This window comes from Falco peregrinus, chromosome 6 (assembly GCF_023634155.1).
Source record: "Falco peregrinus isolate bFalPer1 chromosome 6, bFalPer1.pri, whole genome shotgun sequence".
Classification (NCBI taxonomy): domain Eukaryota; kingdom Metazoa; phylum Chordata; class Aves; order Falconiformes; family Falconidae; genus Falco; species Falco peregrinus.
In genome coordinates, this window is record NC_073726.1 from 63,227,862 (window position 1) to 63,248,850 (window position 20,989).

The 20,989-nt window shown below is 39.1% G+C and overlaps 1 long non-coding RNA gene across 1 annotated transcript in view; it reads right to left on the reverse strand.

The window, feature by feature from the left end:
* LOC114011612 (uncharacterized) overlaps positions 1-10,516 on the reverse strand; it is a 58,544-nt gene extending 48,028 nt beyond the window's left edge. Inside the window, exons 1-2 of the long non-coding RNA XR_003553591.2 lie at positions 10,465-10,516; positions 4,195-4,378 (exon numbers count right to left, since the gene is read on the reverse strand). This is a non-coding gene — a long non-coding RNA (uncharacterized LOC114011612). The remainder of the gene's footprint in view (positions 1-4,194; positions 4,379-10,464) is intronic.
* Between the last annotated feature and the right edge of the window lie 10,473 nt (positions 10,517-20,989).

Here is a 20,989-nt window from a genome sequence, read left to right on the forward strand (position 1 = left end):
ATACAGTCAGGTTTATCTCACTAGCTCCCAAAATAACTTATAATGTTCATCTCAGACTGCATGCAGAATTTCCATTTTTTTCCTAAACATCTCAGAATTGGCAGACAAATAAATATGGTTTAGCTTACCTTTATTTCTTAACTGAGATAAGAAAATTTCCATTGATGACTGAAGGCTGAAATCTGTGTTGCTGTAGCATGCCACAATTTAGTTTAGTGATAGAGTACATCGTTTTCCCATTTATCTGAAAACTAAATCAACCTTCCCTCAGAAAGTTTATTGTCCCTGTTAAAGACACTGTTTTCACCATTACAGTTGTTACAAATACTGCTACACCATTGATAAAGGTAAAATACTACACTTTCTGAATCCGTCAGGACCAGATTTTACTTTTCTTTCCCATATCTGCAAAGGAGAAACTGCTTCTGTCATTTTTATTTACAAACAGAAAGTACTTTCTGATTTTCTAGATATACAATTGCTACTGTTCTTTACTATAATGTCAGGTTTACACTTTAAAGTATATTATATACACTTTAATATATATATATTAAAGGCTTTCAACACAGATGAACGTATGTACACTCAGAAAGAAGGAAAGTTCTGCAGTAGATCGCTTAGATACACTCTAAAGAACAAGTTTATTGGAAAAGACTACGGCTGTCTCATAATATTAAGAATACTGATCAATAATACAGGAATATGATATAAGCATAATTTTGTCCTAATATATCTGGAAAAATATTTTAAAATAATTCTAGGCAAAGTTGTTTGAATCTAAGAAGCAGCACAGGCAGAACACCACTGAAGAGTTAAAAGTGGTTGGTTTTTTTCCAAATACATACATTGCTTCATTGAAAAGGTGTGTGATGTGCCAGAGGGACTACGAACAACTCCTTAGGGTTATGTGACACCAGTAGTCCTCTGCCAGTGGGCACCAGTAATATTGGAGCAAAACAGATTACCCATTAAAAAAGCCCTACTATTATGGCTTAGAAGCTGGACGATGATTCTGAACTGCAAAGTGAGCATCTCTGCCTTTACTGTGGAACAAAATATTACTGATGATATGACTTATTTGAAGAGCTGCTGAAAGATTGTTTCATTTAATGAAAGACAATATTCATTCAGCATGTTACACATTGTAATGTAACACAAAGGAGTGCTGGTATTTCCTGGCATTAACCATCGGATATGGGTTGGGTCATAAAAGACCCAACCACAGGATTTAGTAGCTAAATTATACCTCCTTACCCTCCAGATATTTTTAATCTCAGAAAATTAGATAAGAGAAGCAAATGTTTCGACCAAAACCAACAACTAACACAGATTAATTCAAGCAATTAGTAAACCACAAATCAATAGCTATAGAAGAGAAGACAGGGTAAACTCTCAGAATTCCCCACACCCGTAAGCAGACTGTACTGATGCCTTTTGGATCTCTATTAGCAAAATTCACCTCTGATCTTCCATGTTTACCATCACAGTGTCACTATGCATTCTGAAGCTCATGAATCTGCCTGACCAACTCAAAGTGGAAGCACTGCTGGAGGTTCATACTTACTGTTCCTGTGGCTTTCCGTTTCTAATGGCTGCATTGGCTTCTTTACATTTGTTCTCAAGAAACAGAAAGCCAGTGACTCCTGATGTTCTCTTCTGAGAGCATTCACCATCATGAGTACTTATAAGAAAGGGCATTGTTAAGAACATCAACTTATTCCCTAGCAGAAGTCCCATTGCTTTGCTTGAAATATTCTCAGACACACTAACGGTAACTATTGTACATTCTTGGAGTAAGTTTTCTGCCCTATTCGTCATTCTTGATGTATAGTTCTTTTGGCTAACCACGGCTAACCACCTTCAGTTCAAGAAACCCATTACATTCTGGCACAGAAACTTTTGTTCTTCTTCCCCTAAGTCTCTAACATCATCTTTGTACAGTGAGATGTAGGATATGTTTTGCAATAATGCTCCATGTGAATAAATTTATTAAACTCTCCAGAATATATTCTCATAACCAAACTATTTCTGCTAACCCATGCAAATGTTCATAAGAGGTTGGCTGAAAAAGAGTAGAAATTTATGGACTGCTGAACACAATTGGTTATTAATTCATCTGGAATCCTGTACGTGGGGGAAGGAGGGTTATACTACAAATTTATAAATGGTTGCTTTATGAAATGTAACATACAGCAATTTAAATTTAAACAAGACCTTTTTCATTAAAACATAGCCCATAAAAATAATGAATCAAATTCAGACAAAAGTGAGCATGATCTTCCTATTGTTTCAACTTGTTTGTTTTCCAGCATTCTGTTTCTTAGAAACATGTTAATGCTTAAACCTTGATAATGTGCTCAGGTCCTTGGAGTAAAGCAAGCTGCACATTGTGAGACTTAAGAAGCAGAAGATTATTTAAAATTCTGTTAGCACTTTTCCAACAGTCAGCGCAGAGACATTTTGATACTACCTAGTGACACCTTCCCCATATCACCATGTTCCATTACACATCCAACACCTTTTCTAAGCACAGATTTTTGCAAAGGATCTCCCTGAAAAGAGCCCTCATAGACCACTTCTTGTTTCCTCTCCTAATCATGGGTATTCTAATCATGCCCTTTTCAAGCCAGGATTTCAAATTAAAGGTTTTTTTCAATTTCATGGACACTTTCCGAGGGTAAAAGGGCTATTTGTACAGTGGTTTCTATGATATAGATTCCTGTGGTATATGGCTTGTTTTTACCTCGAGTGATTTACAAACATATTCATGAAACCACTCATAAGTCAATCCAATAACCAGCAGTTGTATTTCCCAATCTGAATATAGTTCTGTTGCGGCTCAATCTGTGTGTTGAAAGGATATGCCCCCAGATTGTCCTCTTTCAGAACGGCACTCTAATTCACACAAACTTATATCAAATTGGGGTTTTGTTAAACTAAGAAACATTAGTTTCAGGTCCTCTGTGGTATTTTCCCAAGCCTTTCCCCTTGTAATCACAGCAGCATTTGCTATTACCCACTAGCAATACACTCATTGGAATATTTTTGATAAATCAGGGAATAGGTTTGCTTAGAAACTGTAGTGATTCTGTGAATCTCAGGGTGGCCTTTTTCTTTTGAAGTCTTTCCACTTGTTCAATTACCTTACTTATATTCAGTCAAACTCCTTTATCATGACACACAAATCATAGTAGGTTTCCTAAACAACCAGCCTTACTCATCCCAATCGGATATTAGTTCTCACTCAATGTAAAGCTTTTTTTGCTTGGCATACATTCCATAGATTTTTATAACACTTAATAATTTCTGTCTCAAGTAAGCACATCATCAATCATTATTTCCAGTCCAAGAGATTTTGGTACATCTTATGTGTCAATGGAACCCTGCAGTGAAAACACTTGAATTTATCTGCCCAAGGAGAAGACTAACTCACAATGCCAAAACCATAGGCTGGAGAAAAAAACCCGAAACATTAAAAAATAAAATAGTAGTAATAATAAAATCTAGATTTGGCCTTCACATCTATTCTCAAAGGCTAAGAGATACCTTGATATCTTTGCCTCATTCTATGCACGTGTATGGTGGCCATACCATCACTTCAGTCAGCTAGCATCTAACTCCATTCAGTGCATTCTAGTTCTACTAACACTTTTACTTTCTTCCACAAGTCACTGAAAGGATTGTTTGTTCTGCACATGAGTTTTGGCAGAAAACTTGGATCTGTATTGTTGTTGATTACATCCTTAGTACATTGCTCACCATTAAATGACACATTTTTAAGACTATTTATGTCCTATTCAGTAGATCTGCTAAACACCTGCTGGTTATCAGAATTGCATTCAAATTTCTTTTCCACTATTTTAAAACCTGAGTGATGTCCATTTAACCTTACTACGTTAGCATGATTTTTGCCTATTATCTTTGCTGCATAAGAATAGCTTTGCAGTTTTGATACTAAGTAACCACTAACCTTTCTGTTAATTATTTGATATTTCAATTGCACTATTTCAAAATTGACTCTCCAGGTACTGTTAGTATCACAAAACACTATTTTGAAGAAAGCAGATATACCACAGCAGAGAATAATCACATCCCAGCAGAGAATAATCACGTCCATTGCACCCTACAGCTGCTCCACATCCAAGCTCTGATCACCCATAGAAACAGGATGCACAGAAACAGATCGAGACTCACCTCTCTTTCCTCTGTATTCTTCCAGGGAAGCTTCTCACCCTGGTTCTTGAAACTTTCATGTGCAAAAGCCATTTGCTCTTGCTCCCTTGCATGCTCCAAGAAGGCACGTAAACTCTGCTCAGCAGTTCCTACTTCATCACAGAAGTGTTCCATATCAGGACAGTGAAGGAATGGACCAGGTTACCTAGGGAGGTTGGAGGTTTTGAAGACCAGACTGGATAAAGCTCTGAGCAACCTGGTCTGATCTCAGAGCTGGCTGTACTTTGAGCAAGAAGCCCATTTCCTGAATTTTTCCATAATTCTACATTTCAAGATGTCATGAAGTTATAACTCCTTCATTACTGAGGTTAGAGCAAAATCACAAATTTAACCATGGCAACCCTCCTAGAAATTCCATCTTCCCAGCATATCTTGAGGTAGCCCGTCTTAATTTTCTTTATTCAGACCTAGCATTGCAATCAGCTGTGGCTATTAGCAATCTGGGTATCTGTTAGGGATGTGTCAGCTAAAATGCACAGATGTATCCCCTTTACACAACACGAAGCACAGTACTCTTTCTCTGATTACTGACCCATTATTATGTTCATTCAGAGAACAAATCAGATAGTTATTACTTTCTATAAACTTTTTGCATCTTGGTTTTAGAGTAGAAATATGCCAAAAAAGCAAAGTCTGAAACAGAATACAAGATTATAAGAAAGTGGTCTGGAAGTCCAAAAAGAAAATTTAAAAACATATGTGTATTCCTTATGGTTTATGAAAGCTCATATATCATGGATACCAGTGCAAATCTTGACTCTGCTGATACCAATGGGAATTCAATGAGAAAGTCAGGTTTTCACCCTTTCCTAGAGAACCTTATCCTGCTAATATTAACGTACATTAAAACTTTTTCAGATACAGTGAAATTGAACATGCATTAAGTATTTGCAAGATTTGGACCTAAGATCTAAAACATGCATTTAGTTCTGGACAGAAAGTAATAAACTGGACCAGAATCTAAAATAAGATTCAGATCTAATAACACTCTTCTGAAAATTCTTACTCATAAATATCTGTCCATATTTGAGCACTTACACTGAACCTATTATATATGTGAGTAGCTTTAACTTTTGTATCCCTTTTTGGAAATTTGACCATAAATACGCAACTCATTTAGGTTGGTGCCCCTCCTAAACAAAATGGTCTAAGCTGCATACTGAAGTGTTTGCAGAACTGGGGTCTTACACATTGAAATAAGTTACTCGTGAGAAAAACCATTCACAGATATCACAGTGTAAAATAAAGACTGTATTTTCCTACATATCTGTCCAATGTCTAAAATGTTTTAAGTCTTCGACATGAAAAATAGTGAAATTACAGATGTATTATTTTCATTCTTGTTTTAATTATTATATTGCTTTCTTTAAAATAGAGTTTTGCTTACATAAAAGCATCATTTTTCAGGTATATTCACTAGTTCCATGTCATCTGTTTGCCTTGATTTTTTTTTTTATTTTGCATATGGTATTTAAACATCACAATGACAGGCAGAACATTAAAAAATTAAACTAAGATAGCAACATAGCAAATTTTTTCCCCAGAAAAATCTCTTTAGCAAAGAAGAATTTCCAGACCTTAGATTCCAAATAAGTGCTAGGAATAACTCACTCAAACACAGAATCTTAAGGGAGGTGAGAAAAGATAATTCCAAGCAATAATGTCCTACCAAAGACTCAAATCTATCTTACCTTAGCAGGATCTGTAATTCTGTGTTCTTGAAGTATGAAATATTTCCCGAGTTTAATTTTCATCACAGGTCTTCTAGAATCTGTGCTTTTAAATACTGTCCGTTCACCTCAATTCTTTCTCCTAATTCTTATTTTCCCAGTCTTAAGACTTTGGTCTGGCTCATTTAATCATTTCAGACTACTGTTGGAGCCTCATTTTGAGCTACTTTCTTAATTCTTAAATGAATTTTATAACCCTTAATATCCCTATATGCATTGATGGAAGGAGTGATTTACTGTGAACATTCTGCAAAGCAATAATCTGATGCTTGAAAGAATCATGGCTTGGTTGCCCACATCTTCCTTATCTGAGACTACTGCCAGAATTATTTTCCCCCCACTCCCTGCAAAACCCTCCCTGCTGAGTAATTATTCCAGGTATTTATTTGGCCTTTACCTACCTACCTTGGACATGTGAAATTGTAGCTGGCCTTGTAAACTGTGTCCTGTTGTATTAAAGGACCAATTCCTCATTCTATTCTTTCTACTATCAGAGTACATCTGAAAGAGTCTGCAAGGATGAGCCTGTCCAGACCCTGCTGAAAGACTGGACTTATAGGAAGGAATTCTTCAATGTGAATGGAAATTCTAATTCCTCGCTTTTGATTTAGGGCATACTTTTTAGAAGAGCCCATGTTGTCCATTCTTACTCCATCATCCAAACCAGGCTTTAAGAAGACTTCTACATTCTGGAGTATCTGTTCAATATCTGACTCTTGTTTCTCAAAAAAATAATCCAAAGTTCTACATTTCTGGGAGAAAAGTTCCACACTCAAAAATAACCCCATCGTACCAGAAACTGGCAAATGTCACCTTGGCAGACATTTTATTTAAAATAAATGTGCTTGTCTTTTTATGGATAATTCATCTTCCTAAAGAACATATTAAAAAAGGCTATGGTTTCTTATTTTGAACACACAGTTACTTTATATGCAGCACTAGTGTCTTTCTTAGAGAAGCAGGGGGCAAGGATGAGTGGGTACAAAAAGCAGAGACCAGCTGGTACCAAAGTAGCACTAGGAAGGTAGACAGTTGCTGTAGCCTTATTGGGGCACAATATAATTTTGCAAGCATGTTCAGGCAACTCTGGCAGCAGAGGTGAGAGGTAACCAGAACTGCAAGCCCTCCCTTTGTTGGTCACTTGCAAGAGAGTCAAGAGTGACATTTTGGTCCTGTCATACCCGTGACGACCTGAACATCTTTATTTGTCTGCAAGGCTGCTGGACCTGTGCACAGTCCAGCTCCGACTTATCCCCAAAAACTCCAGACAGATCAGGACTCTGTGACATTTAGCTGATCTTCAGTGTTCCTCCTGAACCAGATTTACAGCCATGCCTCTTAAGTTTTTCCATCCTCTTAATCTGTCCATCATTAACAGCCCACTGAACATAGTAGGTTAGTAGTGTAACCCTCCTTCCACTGTGTAATTTCATAATCAGATAAAGTCATATCTCACTTTCATTTCCCATGATCATTATGATCTTTTTTTGTCATATGCTAGACACTTTACATTATTTCTAACATCTCCTATTTTTGTCTCTTACATGCATAGATTGTGAGCTAAGACAGTTGGATAAGGCAGTACAAGTATTTTGTCACAGTAATATGCTGTTCCCCTCTAGAAAATCACTCCTTTAGAAAGCCCTGTGATTCTGGCAGTCACCATGAATTCCCCTTTGGTCACATCTACACTGTTAAAGTAGTGTTCCCAAGCACTGCTCTTGTTAAAGTATTTGGCTAAAATGCCCCGTCTATCCTCACAGTGCAGGCCTGTAGTGCACCTTAAAAAGGGCCAAGTTTATTTCATTTTTTCACTGACAGGTAGTCTTAGGGATAGTCTCAAACCTTTTATGCACAACTGACTGCCTTTTTTTTTTTTTTTTTTTTTTTTCCCTGATATATTTGCACCTCTCCAACTTTAAAACCTCCAACTCTGCCTTATATCAAAGGTTTGACTCGACTTAGAACCATCAGGATGTTTCAAAGAGCAACTCTCTCCAGTGGACAAGGCAAGTTTGGCCATAGAGGCTCATGCTTTCGCTCTGTGAAGGAGACAGGTACATATGTAAGCTCTGAGGGCAACACACAGAACTTTGATGGACTCCCAACGAAGCATTTCTTGAGCCCTTGCTTTAGAATTTCTGACAAGCAGAACCTGACACTTGGTACCCCCCTCAAACCAAAGTTCAGTCCAGGAATGGGGTCAATAATGCTGTTATTAGCCTAGTCTCCTACTAGATCACAAACACATGCTGCTGGTTTCATTTAGTCCTACAGAGGTGGCACCAAAATCATTGGGCTGCTTTGCTTATACCTCTTCACTCTGCCTTTCTTACTTCTCTGTGGCTTGATTACACCTGTGGTAGCTAGCCAACATCAGCCAAAATGAACTCCTTCTCCATACTTAAGTGTAATATGTCAACTACATGCTACCTTGTGAGACCTTGGAGCCATTGCTGTCTGCTGTGCTCTCTGCCCACTCCCTACCATATGTCTGGGCTTCAACCAGCCTTTCCTTAGAGGCAATCACAAGACTTGGACCAGAAGCAGCAGAGTTTACCAGCGTGAGGAACACAGAGTCCAGGCTGAAAAAGGGGAGAATTACACCAGGTACTTAATACAGTGAAATTGTTTCTCCTGGTCTGTCTGAGAATTCTCTGGAACTATTAAGGAGCTTACAAATTGGGCTTGCTGGGTCCTCAGCTAACTTGAGGACAGCTAACTGTCCTTGAGAACACACAGAAAATAAAGAGAAGCCTCTCCAAGTCTAACCCTTACTTGTGCTCTAACATGCAAAATAATAAAAAAAAGCCCACCAAAACCCACCCAACAATTAACTCTGAAGTGGTCTTTCAGTCTTTTGGTCCAGTCCCTTTCCTGTGCTCAGCAGATACTTTTACCCTCACCCTTAGTACCTCTCATGGATTCTGGACAGTGCCAGAAATGGCCTTGAAAGTGGTTCACAAAGGTCTGGGGATTGTAAAGAGTTGCCTGTAGAGAGCTGAAGAGCAAGGACATCTGTCAGCAGTTTCTGCCCTGACTGTTCCAGAAACCTGGCAGAAATCACATGGGACCAATTTCTGCTCTGATCAAGGGCATATCTCACAAGTTTATCTGGTCTCCTTCTCCAAGTATTCATTCATTATTTAGCCAAGCACCCTTCATGTTTCTCCTGTGGTTACGCAGGATTTTGGCCTTTGGGTCAAGAAATCTCATTCCTCACATACACTCGTTCCCCTCTCTGTGATTAACCTACCCTCCTGGCTTCCAAAGTGATGCTGTTCACTATCCCACATGCTTCTTTAAATTTCTGTGATCTTTGACTCTCCACAGTTCTCTGACCTCCACATATGTCATTGCTGCACAGTCAGTCCTGTTGCCAGCATCTCCCTAATTTCATGTGATTTGCATACGAACATGCCCACCTTCATCACCTCCTGAAATCCTTCACTGCTACTACAAGAGCTTAGGAAGCAATTCTCTCTGGGTTCTTTCTTCCTTTTTGCTTAATGAAAAGCAGCTTCAGATGTTTTCAGGAGGACTAGTTAAGTAGCGAAGCAAAAAAACAATTTTCTCGCTCAGACTAAGAGAGAATGGGAATACATGGAGATATTCCCGCATGTTGTGGTCTTCCCATTTCCTTCTTGTTAAGGGGAGGTGCAAAGACCTTTGCCTCCTTCTTCCAGCAGACCTTCCTGAGTGCTCTCCCAGGCAGGCAACCAGTTAGAAGGACTTTGCCCCGGATAGGGCTGGCATTCCATAAAGAGTTGGAAAATTTTGTACTATTGACCAGAACACAGAACCTTAGCTTTTGTCGAAATACTGTCACTTATGAAAGCATCGCAGGAGTTCTCAAAACCCCATTACCGTACATTTTCTCCAAACCTACAAGTTTTTTATTTAGAAGCATTTTAGCCAGAGTCATCTTCTAGAGATTAATCATAAAAGATCAAAAGAAACATATTCCAGGGGTAGAATAACTGAATTCTTTTGCATTTCAAAAGAAAAAAACTGCCATCTTTTCCTTTCAGATGAAAAACAACAACATGGAGGAGTTTTCAATCCCACGGAATTACTGCCATAATCTTTTTAATTTCTATTTCATTATTACCTTGACAGCATATAAAAGAAAATTTTTGTGGTCCAAGTTTCAAAGCAGCATTTCATAATAAGGGACTTTCTCAAAATTTGAGAAGACTGTGAAATCACAGAATTAAAGTGAAGAAGGTGGATTAAACACAGACAATTACCTCAACAGCAATCAAACTGACAAATCATGGGCTATAAAATCTTTTTTTGTTTTGGTTTTTTTTTTTAATCATGCAAACCCCTGGGGCTTGATGTTATTACACTTTTTTTTGCACTGATGCTGATGTCTAGAACGTGCAATACACATAATTATTGTAAATAACTACATTCTACATCACGTTAGGGGAGGATGCACACTGTCAGAGAGATGCAGGAACATGAACTTAAATGACTTGTGAAACAGTAAACTTACCTGGACAGTAGCCTTAGTATTTATTTGCTTGTGAGTTCCTTATCTATATTCTTCCAAGAAAAGAAAAAAAAATCAATTAAATCACACAACTTTGGGTACAAAGGCTTTAAAGAAAAGTCAGAAATTCAATGGTAGCACAAGTAGAATGCACTTTTAAAGAATTAAGGTCTACTGCCACTCACACTGACATATAGCTGCTGCGGGTAATAAAGTTTTCCTTAATTTTTTCTTGAATTTTTCCTTTCTTGGAATGGACACATTCCACAAAATGTTTCTGGTCTTAGATTACCCCTTTAACATTCAAAACTATGAAGCAGAAAACATTATGCATGGTCCCTTTGTCTTATAACAAGAATGGAGGTGTATACATGAGGAAGAATTTCTAGGGATCAGCTAGAACTCTAACAATGGAGCAGGATGCACAACAACGTCTAGATGGACCGTCCCAGGAGCAGAGCAGAGAAGATGGTATCAGCACTTCTCTCTATGAAAGGAAAACATGACTTTGTCCCTCTTCGGGAAAGAAAGCTTACTTTTATCTGTGTACACAGGTGCTGAACCAAAGCCACCGAAATCAACACAAATATTTGCATGGACTTCAGAGCACCCTGAATCAGACCCATAGCCATCTAATCTAGCTGGCATGTGGAGGTGGGGGCAGAGCTGGGTTCATTGCATTCCTCACAGTTCTTTGCCTTCCTGTTCACCCTGTTAGGTGAGGAGTCCCGGCACCACCAGCATGCGGGCTGGGGCTACTATCCCAGTAGTAAAAGTGGTTAGGGAGCAACAAAGGTGTCAGAGAAAGCAAGCTGGGGACGGATGATGGAAAGCTTTTTCCCCAGTGGTGCTGAGTAAGGGCTGTGCTTACTGTTTCCCATCTGATCACTACAAAACTATTTATAACTGTCCTTGCAGGAAAATATACAAGATATTAATGAATGCAATACAGAAAACAGCTGAGTCATAATGTCCCACCCTCACATTCTCCAACACTTGAGCTCAGCCATCTAGCAAGTGCCAGAAACTATAATGCATTTTTATAAAAGAGCACGCTCATATCTTTTAGACAGCTGATGTTTGCCTGCTGTTGGCTGCTGGAGTCATAGCCTTCATCTCAATTAAGAGTGGTCACAAATATTCCCATAAACTCAGTAGTCATCCAACAGTGTGGTGTGAGCAGACAGATGTGTGACACACAAGAGTCAGAACAGAGCTGGCAGGTGAGCCAAGGAAGTTTTGGCTGTCCCTTAGAAAGGAAGACTTCTGCAATGTCATTTAAGCCTTCTCTGAAATCAACTGCACTGCAGTGGCAAAACAAGCCTGCTTTGTAAGACTTCCCAGCCAGGAGGAAAAGTTCCTGCGTGATGACTCTGAACAGATGGACTTTGCAACTTCAAATGCTAAGTCTACTTGTTAGTTAAGAGTTAAGTTCAATTGTGCAATCAAAAAATGTGGCTTAAATCCTGACTTCCAAATCAAACAGCCCTGTTCTCATCTCTTTGTAAGTTCTGACAGCCTTGCCTTGCTGAATGACTGCAGTTGTTACCAGCCTCAACCTTAACGCTCTATGCTGCCACTCGGGTTTCCTCCCATTTTGTTACACGATCATGACTAAACAACTGTTTCCAAACCGAGCTGTTAACCAATAATGTGTTTTCCATTTATCAGTTAAAGAAACAACATATGGTTTAATATTAATCAATTGTCACATCTTTGTCCAGGGAGAAGGGACACAGAAGCTTAGAGAGTAAGGTTTGTGATTATCTCCCATCTGGTGATTGCAGAACTACCTATAATTGGCCCTGTAGAACGACATATAAGATATAATGACACAAGACCATCCTGTATATTAGACGTGCCTTATCCCTGACCACAGAATACTTACCTGTGCACCCCACAATGCTTTTTAACCCTATCATTCCTACAAGGTAGTTTTACATCACACCATCAGACTTCCAGGGACAATACAGTTCCAGCAAGCTTAGCATCAGCACTGATACCAGATCAGAGCTTGCTTGGAAAAGGGAAAGGTATGTCCAGAGCTATGCAGAAGTGAGGAAAAGAATGGGGATAGGAAGAATGTTTGGAGACGAGTGTGACAAAAATCTGGTATCCCAAAGCCTGTGGGAAACTGAGGACATTAATGTCCAGCCTGATCTGTGAAGGAAAAGGAGTGTTCAGACCTGCTGGACAGAAAAACTTTCTGGAACATGGTATTTATTCTTAGTTTATCATTGCAATGTTTGGTGTGGGATTTTTTACTATTTTTGGGTTTATTTTATAGTTAGTTGTAATTACAAGTCAAAATTAACAACTGTATTTGTAAGATTTGTAAGGTCATCTCAAACAAGCCCATTACACAATGCAGAAAGAGATTGCCTGGGGAGGCTCAGGAAGCTGTGGACAGATAGGGTGGAAATCAAAAAAGATACACAGGGATGTTATGTCAGGCCAATTGTGAGTTACTCTTTCAGGCCTCTGTTAAGACCGTAACTGTATGGAAGCTCTGAACCATGACAAGGTGTAAATATTATAAAACATGCACAACAGAATAAAAAGGCAATTGTAGAATAAAAGGAAAAAACAGAAAAGACAATTGGTGGTAACAGCAAATGTTCTTTTTTGTGCCCTTCAGGAACATTGTAAGTGTCACAATGCTGGTCAGAGGAAAACAAGTAATTTTATGCCTCAGAAAGACACAGTACAGAGATCTCAGTCCAAGAGCACAAATCTGTCACCATGGAAGATGAACAAGTCCTTGGAACTCCACCTCACCCACAGCCTGTAAATTGTGGGATTGAGGTCCAAGGTGCCTGTGTATTTTTAGGTGTATCTGTGACAGAAGCCATGACACAGAGGCCCTGATGCAAATCAGAGGTAAATACAAGTCTCCCATGGAGGACTATTCAGTTCACTTTAGAGACTGGAGTTCAAAACTCCAAGTTATGACAATACTTCTTTTTTCCTTAGTTATGATGAGTTTGTCCCTTCTCCCTTCTCAGGTAAAATAAGACAAGGTTTGCAATCTTCTTTCAAAGTACTCTGATCAAGTATGACTGTTAATACACAAAATTAGTTCAAGTTACTGAAAGCAGTCTATTGTGAATAATAATGTTTTCTTGACTTTTTACTTTGTTGTTGTTTTCCTACATTGTTAAATGTCAGGAGGGTAGAAGATAGAGGATTTTGCCACTTTTAGGCTTTCTTCAAGTGGTGAGTTTCAATCATTTGGGATCTATGCTATCCATTTTTGCACCCAAGAACTACCACTCCTTTGTCCTGTCATTCATTAATTAGCTGAATGCACTGGGAAAGACACCTTCTCACGACTTCTTTTACCCTAGCTCTGTTAGCACTGCCTCTCACAGGAAATTTTGAGGTGGTCACATCTGGAGGCAGAGAAATGCAATTTATCCTGAAAAGGACTCCTAAAGGGAGATATATAGAAGCGTATCATAAAACTTTGACAATCTATGTACTAAAAGCAAACTGCACAGGCAGAATAAAGTCATAAGACTGTTGACAGCTCATTCAAATCCAGTTAACCACCAATTGTTACAGGTTAGATTATTATTTTGTCTAAATTATCATTAGAAGTGGTAGCAAATCTTGAAGCAGCTCTGCAGGGGCTGTGCAGCTTTTGAGTCTTGCTGGTTCATGCCTGCTTACCTCTGCACAGGTCCACTGCAAGTGGAATCTTGGTTCTTTGCATTTTTCTGTCTACACAGATCAGTTCACGTCAAAAGTATTTTAAGATTACCTCTTCCTTGGACCCTAAAGCAAGGATGATATTCAATGCAGAGGCAGGTCTTCAGCCATCTGTGATTCCACCTTCATGAAAGGTATAGTTTAAACAGCAGGCTCTGCCAAAAGACCCTCTTTAGCACTCCAAATCCTTTTGAAGAAGAATAAACAGAAAGGCAGCTAAAATACCATCCTCACAGAGAACATTGTCAGCTAGAGATTAGTGTCAGTGACACTGAGTTTTTTCATACTTTAAAAATAATAAATCCACAGGTTTTATTTTTAGGTCTGCTAAAAGGCAAAGCAAGAACTAACACCACACCACACCCCCCCTTTTATTTGACATAATTATATAAATATGTATTTATAAAAAAGAAAATAAAACCATCTTATCATATCCTCTCTGGTAATCTAGATGAAAAAAAATCAAACCAAAGCAACACCCTGCCTGCTGCCCCAGGGTTTAAGATAACAGGTTACACCTAAATCAGAGGTTTAAAGAAGCCCAGCAGACATAGTCTAGAAATGCCTACAGTGAGTTTTTGAAGAAAGCCTACTGCAGCTGCTTGTACAATGGCAACCATACCACAAATGTCATTCAGCACTTGAAAAACTATATGGACGGAAGGAATGGTTGAACACTGGAATAGGCTGGTAAGCCTATGGCATCTCTGCCAACAAAGAATTTTAACAAGAAAGCAAAAAAGTTTGTCCAGAATGACATGTGGGTCTGGCCTTCGGACAGAAGAAACGTCCTAAATGGCCAGCATGGGGTTGTTTTTCAGCCTATTTTAAATTAACTTTTTGAGTGAAAATATAGATTATTGTTTTTTTGCAAACTTTGGGTTCACACTGGATGTGACTATGTTTACAATGTCACCTGCTACACCCATCACATACAAAGGTCAGGAAATAGGATTTCCTGAAATATGAGAATCTGCTTTCCTACTATCATGTGCTTTATATCATATGATCCTCTTTCATAAGCTTGTTGACAATCATCATTAAACCAGTTGGTTCTCTTCTTTACATTCTCCCTTCCACTACCCTTTTAGATACCAACAATGCTGAGGTGACTAAGACAGCTTTCTAATACTTCAGTGCAGAATGCAAGGCCAGCAAGAAGTAAGCTGCCAGCAATAGCACTGAAAGTCCAGTTTTCTGAGTTTCCAGAGGATGTGTGGTAGACTGGTCTCAAATGTGAATGGAAATAGAGTCATTTACCTGTAATGGATTATTTGGATTGTAGGTGAATTTATAACCATAGGTCAGATTTACAGGTATTTTTGGTTTGAAAGCAGTGCACCACAACTAAAGCTGTGCTTGCAGCCTCAGCTCACAGGTGGAAGTAGTTTAGTGGATGGAAAGCGCTGCCGCAGCATATATCACCCTATTTATTTATTTGTTTGTTTGTTTATTTATCTGTTGCTGATTTGCTGATACACACTGCAACACAATGCCATAGAACAATCTTACAAGAGAAGCTAGAGAAGGAAAGAGTTCATAAGGTTATAACTGTGGTTTAAATCATCCCTGGGACGGTATGATATTTAATAAGTTTAACCCCATTGAGTTCTAGAGAAATTTCCCTGCAAGTCTATAAATCAGCAAAGAGGATTTACATTTCTGGAGGAATCTAGGACAGACTGTGAATGCAATGAAATAGTTTCCCTGTTAGAGAATCCTATACAATCTTATACAAGGTTATCATTCCTCAATAAATTCTGCAGGACTTTTCCATAAGAGGACATTATAACAAAAGTAATGGGTACATACAGTGCTGGACATACCAAAACAAGAATAACAATGGGCAGATTTTTTAGAACACATATCCAAACCAAATTCTCCACTGATGTAAATCATCCTGAATCAACTGAAGCTGATTAATATTGGGCTAGGAACCCAATCCCAAATTCTACCTTATTGGCTCAGAAAAGATTTGCAATATTTATTTTTCTCCCTAAAGACAGCATTCATGTAAGTTGAATTTCTAAGGAAAGCCAACACCCAGAATTAAAGCTGATATACCATTTATCTGAAAGACTGGATGTGAGCAAATAAAGATTTTTTAAATTTTTTTAATCCCAAAAGATGAGTTTCAGTTGGTTAAGCCTAGATAGAGGATCGTGAAATATAGCATACGTTTCACAACCTCCTTGTGTCATGCTTTTGTTGTATCCATAAATTAAGTGGCACTTGAAAAAGATGCTCCCTTGATGTCATAAGACCTCTGACTCTCTGAAATGTCCCTGACCCAAAGGGAGAAATAAAATTACAAAGTTGAAGCAGCAATATTCAGGTGAATTCACTGGGGCAATGAAGGAGAAACTAAGCAATGAATCTGAAATCAAAATGAAAAGATTAAAAAGGGGACACGCCTCGTACCCAAACACATGAGAATTATCCATCCTAACAGTCCAGGGATTGCCAAAGGAAGGAGAAGATGAAGATGAGGTGCTGGCAATGGGTAGAGAATTATTTTGGAAGCATGCATACCGGAGTGTTAGATGAAAGAAAATTTAAAAGCAGTGGGAGTAAAGTATTGGGTCACAGAGGGAAAAAAATGGGCTGAAGAAGAAAGGCACAGAAAAAAACATCTGCAAGCAGCACTAGTGATGGGGGAGAAAAGAAGAAGGAGACACACACCCAGGTGCACCATTGCCAAGCAGCCTGAAATGAAAACCAGCATCATTTGTGAGCTTTTTTTTCTCACACTTGCTCTTTAGATCAAAAGGAGAGCAGCAATGCAATCTGCTCTTTGTGCAGAGCACTTTCAGCCAAGGGAAGGAGAGTGCACACACTGGAACATCTGTTCCAAGAAGCCACTTGAAAAATAATCTTATAATAGCATGGGGAAAACATCTGTGCAGCATGCACCAGACCACCAGTAGTGCAGCAGTGGAGGAGTAGAAGAGGGAAGGAAGACAGGAGGGAATGAGGGAGACAAAGTGGAACAGAATTAGGTCAGGGGCAAGTACCCCAGTGAGGGGCATGACCCACATGTGAAGAAACTGCTCATTTGGTGTCTTTTCTCTTCTAATCCTCAGCAAGAGGCAGACAGATTTCTCACCCACTGAGCTGTGTTTATTGGCAGATATTACTCAACATGTGCAGCTTTGAAAAATCCTAAACTACAATGAGAGGCTGCACGAAAAGCTCCCTGCCCTTGGCCTCTAGTGTAACCCCCACCCCTTCTTCCTCAGCTTGCTTTATCTCTGCTGATACTGGAATAAATGTGCTGGAAAAACAGTCACTGCTAGCTCAGGTGGGAAGAAGTAGGAAGCCAAAGCACATTTACACTGTGGGTGAATTTGACCTGTTCTGTCTTTAATAAAAGACAGGGCAACTTGTTTTCACCTTCAGTCTCAAAGCAAACAAAATCAGAAGAAAACCACCCTAACCACCATACAGACATGCACACACTTGCAGGATGCAGTGTGTTTTTGGCTTCTCCCTTCATTTGGTTTATTTCAAGCGAGCTCTATACTTACAGTCACACCTATGCCATCATCAGTAGCATGACAGCAGTCAAGACACTTAGTCCCACCTTGTAACACATTTTGCAGGAGTTTTCTAAGAAAAACAGTGTCAAATTTACTCAGCCATTGTTTGACTCTAGGTTCTCTAAACAAGAAAAGCCTTCCCAAATGTGTAACTTCTGGTCAATGAGGAAAAGAAAGAATCAACAGGTGTTAAACATAAAACCTGCATACAAACATTTAGGTGATGTGACTAGGTACATAAAGTTAAAGAGGGAGTTACTAGGAGCTGAAGTATTACCTGTGTATGTATAGGTAGGTGTAGCCTTCTGTTTCAGTGTAGACAGAAGAAAAAGGCCAGTGCCCCTATCTCCCGTGTAATCAGATTTCACTGTGGGAAAAGTGCTAGGGAAATGAGAAAGTTTGAGTGATTTTAGAAGTTAGTTGTTATCCTGAATTAACTAGATACAAAGACACATCTACAATGGCAGAAGACAACATACTGCATATTAGGACATAGCAAAGATCAGGTGTAGCTGTCTACAGGGACATGCAGAGATGGGATACAGGGTAATTAGATTGCTACATTTAAACAGATCTCTGGGCAAAATGAACACAGTTGCAGTTAGTAAAGTGTACCTCGCAAAGCTCTTCTTTACACCAATTTTGCCTTTATACTGCTCTGGATGCCCATCTCTTCTATATCATGCCTAAAAAGGCAATAAGCAAAAAGACGAAAAGTAGAAAAGATATACTAGGAAGTTAGGAAGAGGAACTGAGCAAGAGATAGAGGAAGTGGCAGCTTCCATCCAGATCACAGACCAATAAAAAACTTCATAAGTAGGCAAAGTGGAGAAATTGGGAAATATCCAGGATCAAGACTTCCTTCTGTTTCATTCACAAGGAATGAAACTCCTTGTCATGCCTCGCTGCTATGTTACTGGTGCAGTATTTTGTCATTTCTAGCAATGCTGAGAGCTCTGTTCCAATGGGAAGACAGGATTTTTCTGGTTTTTTGAAATCTTAAAAATGTACAATGGAAGAAAATTATTTTCCTTTCAACTCTAACAGCCATATTGGCTCTCAAAATCATTTTATCAGATTAGCTTCCACACGACAATGCCAACTAATGTATGTATTATAAGCATAAACAACAATAAAAGTAATACCCCAAAAGAAAGCCACCCTGCTGTGATTATATTGGCCTAAAAGTGTACTTGCAGTTAGTCAGGTATGACTTGCTATGGAAACCAGGCCTTTGATTAAAAACAGTCTTACTCCTGCCTTTTCTTTTGTGGGCCACAAATCCTGTGAACTGAGGTCACTTCCAGATAAGGGGTGTGGGAAGGGGGAGTCGGAGGAAATTAAACTGGATATATAGGTGGGGGCACACAGTAAGGGCCTTGTAGGTAAAGATGAACAGCTTGAATTTGTCATGGCAAGTGACAGGAAATCAATGGAGTGTTAGTGTGTGGGAGGAAACAAATATGACTTTAGCAGAAACGTTTAGGACAGATGTGAGGGAGATAACAGAGGAACTGTGGGGCCAGACAGGAGAAGCTTACAGTAACCAAAGCAAAAAACATCTGAGACACTAACTACAACCTATTTTGGGAGTTTCTTCTTTTCTCTCTCACAGACAAGTGAAAATTTAAGTGAGCTGTTAAGTGTTATATGCGCTTTAAACCTTTAACAGCTCCAGGACTAATTTTACTTTACTGTGTATTATAACTGTGCCATGGGTTTTTCAAGAGATATCGTGCAAGGCTGTATCTCCCTATTCCCTTATCTCAGGGGTCCTCAAACTTTTTAACCAGGGGGCCGGTGCGTGGATGCAGTGGCAGGCAGTCATCTGCGGCTGCTTGGTTTCCCCCCCCAACCCCCGGTGGAGGGGGGTGTGGGTGGGGGTTGGGGGCGGGGGTGTGTGTGTCTGTAAATACCGGGGGCCAGATAGAGGACCCTGGGGGTCCATATCCAGCCCATGGTCCATAGTTTGAGGACCCCTGCCTTATCTCATTCATCTGCATGGTTATCAACTGGAACATCATCCAATAAATCAATATTCAGAATACCCTCGCCCTCATTTAATTAGCAGAAGTGTCAGAAATCCCACTCTTTAATCCCTCAGTTGGGAAGCATTTGCTCAGGATGAGTCACACCATGTATTTCACCAGCACTGGTGTTATGCCTGTTTTTCTCTAACCCTGTAAAAGCCTTCCATTAACCTGGACTAATGACCAATTTCCATGGAATCAGCATTTGGCAAGCTCCTTGCACAATACCTCTGTGCAGACCGGGCTCTGGCATGCCAGGCATGGTTACCTGCAGTTCTTTGCCTCCTTTGCATGCTAAAACTCTTATAAAAACATGGACCTAGAACAGGATCCTTCAAATCTTGGTAGAAATGTCTTATTTTCAGAGTAGTCATGAACAATATTCATCATTCACTGAAAATCTACAGAATGTTCTTCAAATTAACATCTCTTACGTTGAAGGTGAACCTCCTTCCCTTCTGAGGCAGTATCTGTTTCCATAGCTCCCTTAGATTAATGTGTCACCATACCACATTATAAGGGTGTTACAGTTACTCATGTAACACATTTAATGCAAAACAGAAAAGAAAAACATGGAAAGGTAAGGCTATCAGTAGCACACAGCTTTGTTTCACAAACAGAGGCACATCTCCCTGATAGCACAGCCAATTTTGCTTGTTCAGGGCTGCCTTCCCTAAAATTCATCAATACTTTGTCTCCACAAGCAGGGCAAGTGATTTGCCTGCTGGCACATCTTTAGAATTGTCTCCTACCTAAACATGATGTTCAATAACCAATATTTTCTTTGCATAAGTTGTGAACTCCCTCATTGCTTTTATCTCCAACCAGGAAAAATCTGGGGTTTATCCTGAAGGATACAGGGAATAGCAACTAAAGTAATGTATTACTAGGGTTTGTTTTTTTTTTTTTTTTTTTAGATTTCCCTTCTTGTCTCTTGAAATTGAATCAGAGGACAGAAGTTGAGCAGAATGTTTTTACCATTAGCTTACTGTAGCATAGATAAAATTGCTTCTGAAAAATAAAACTTTGTTGATTAAGAAAGAGAAAAAATACATTGTAACCTCAGCAAATCTATCACAATTTCATTCCATACAAGTCTTTTACTTTTGAAATGGTAAGGCAGAGGGTCCTGGAAAAGCATGCATTTCTGAATGTGACATACTGAAGAACAATTTTGAATTGATTCTTTCAGACATTCATTGATCCATTTTTTGAAGCTTCTCAAACTGTTCAGATTTTACTCATGGA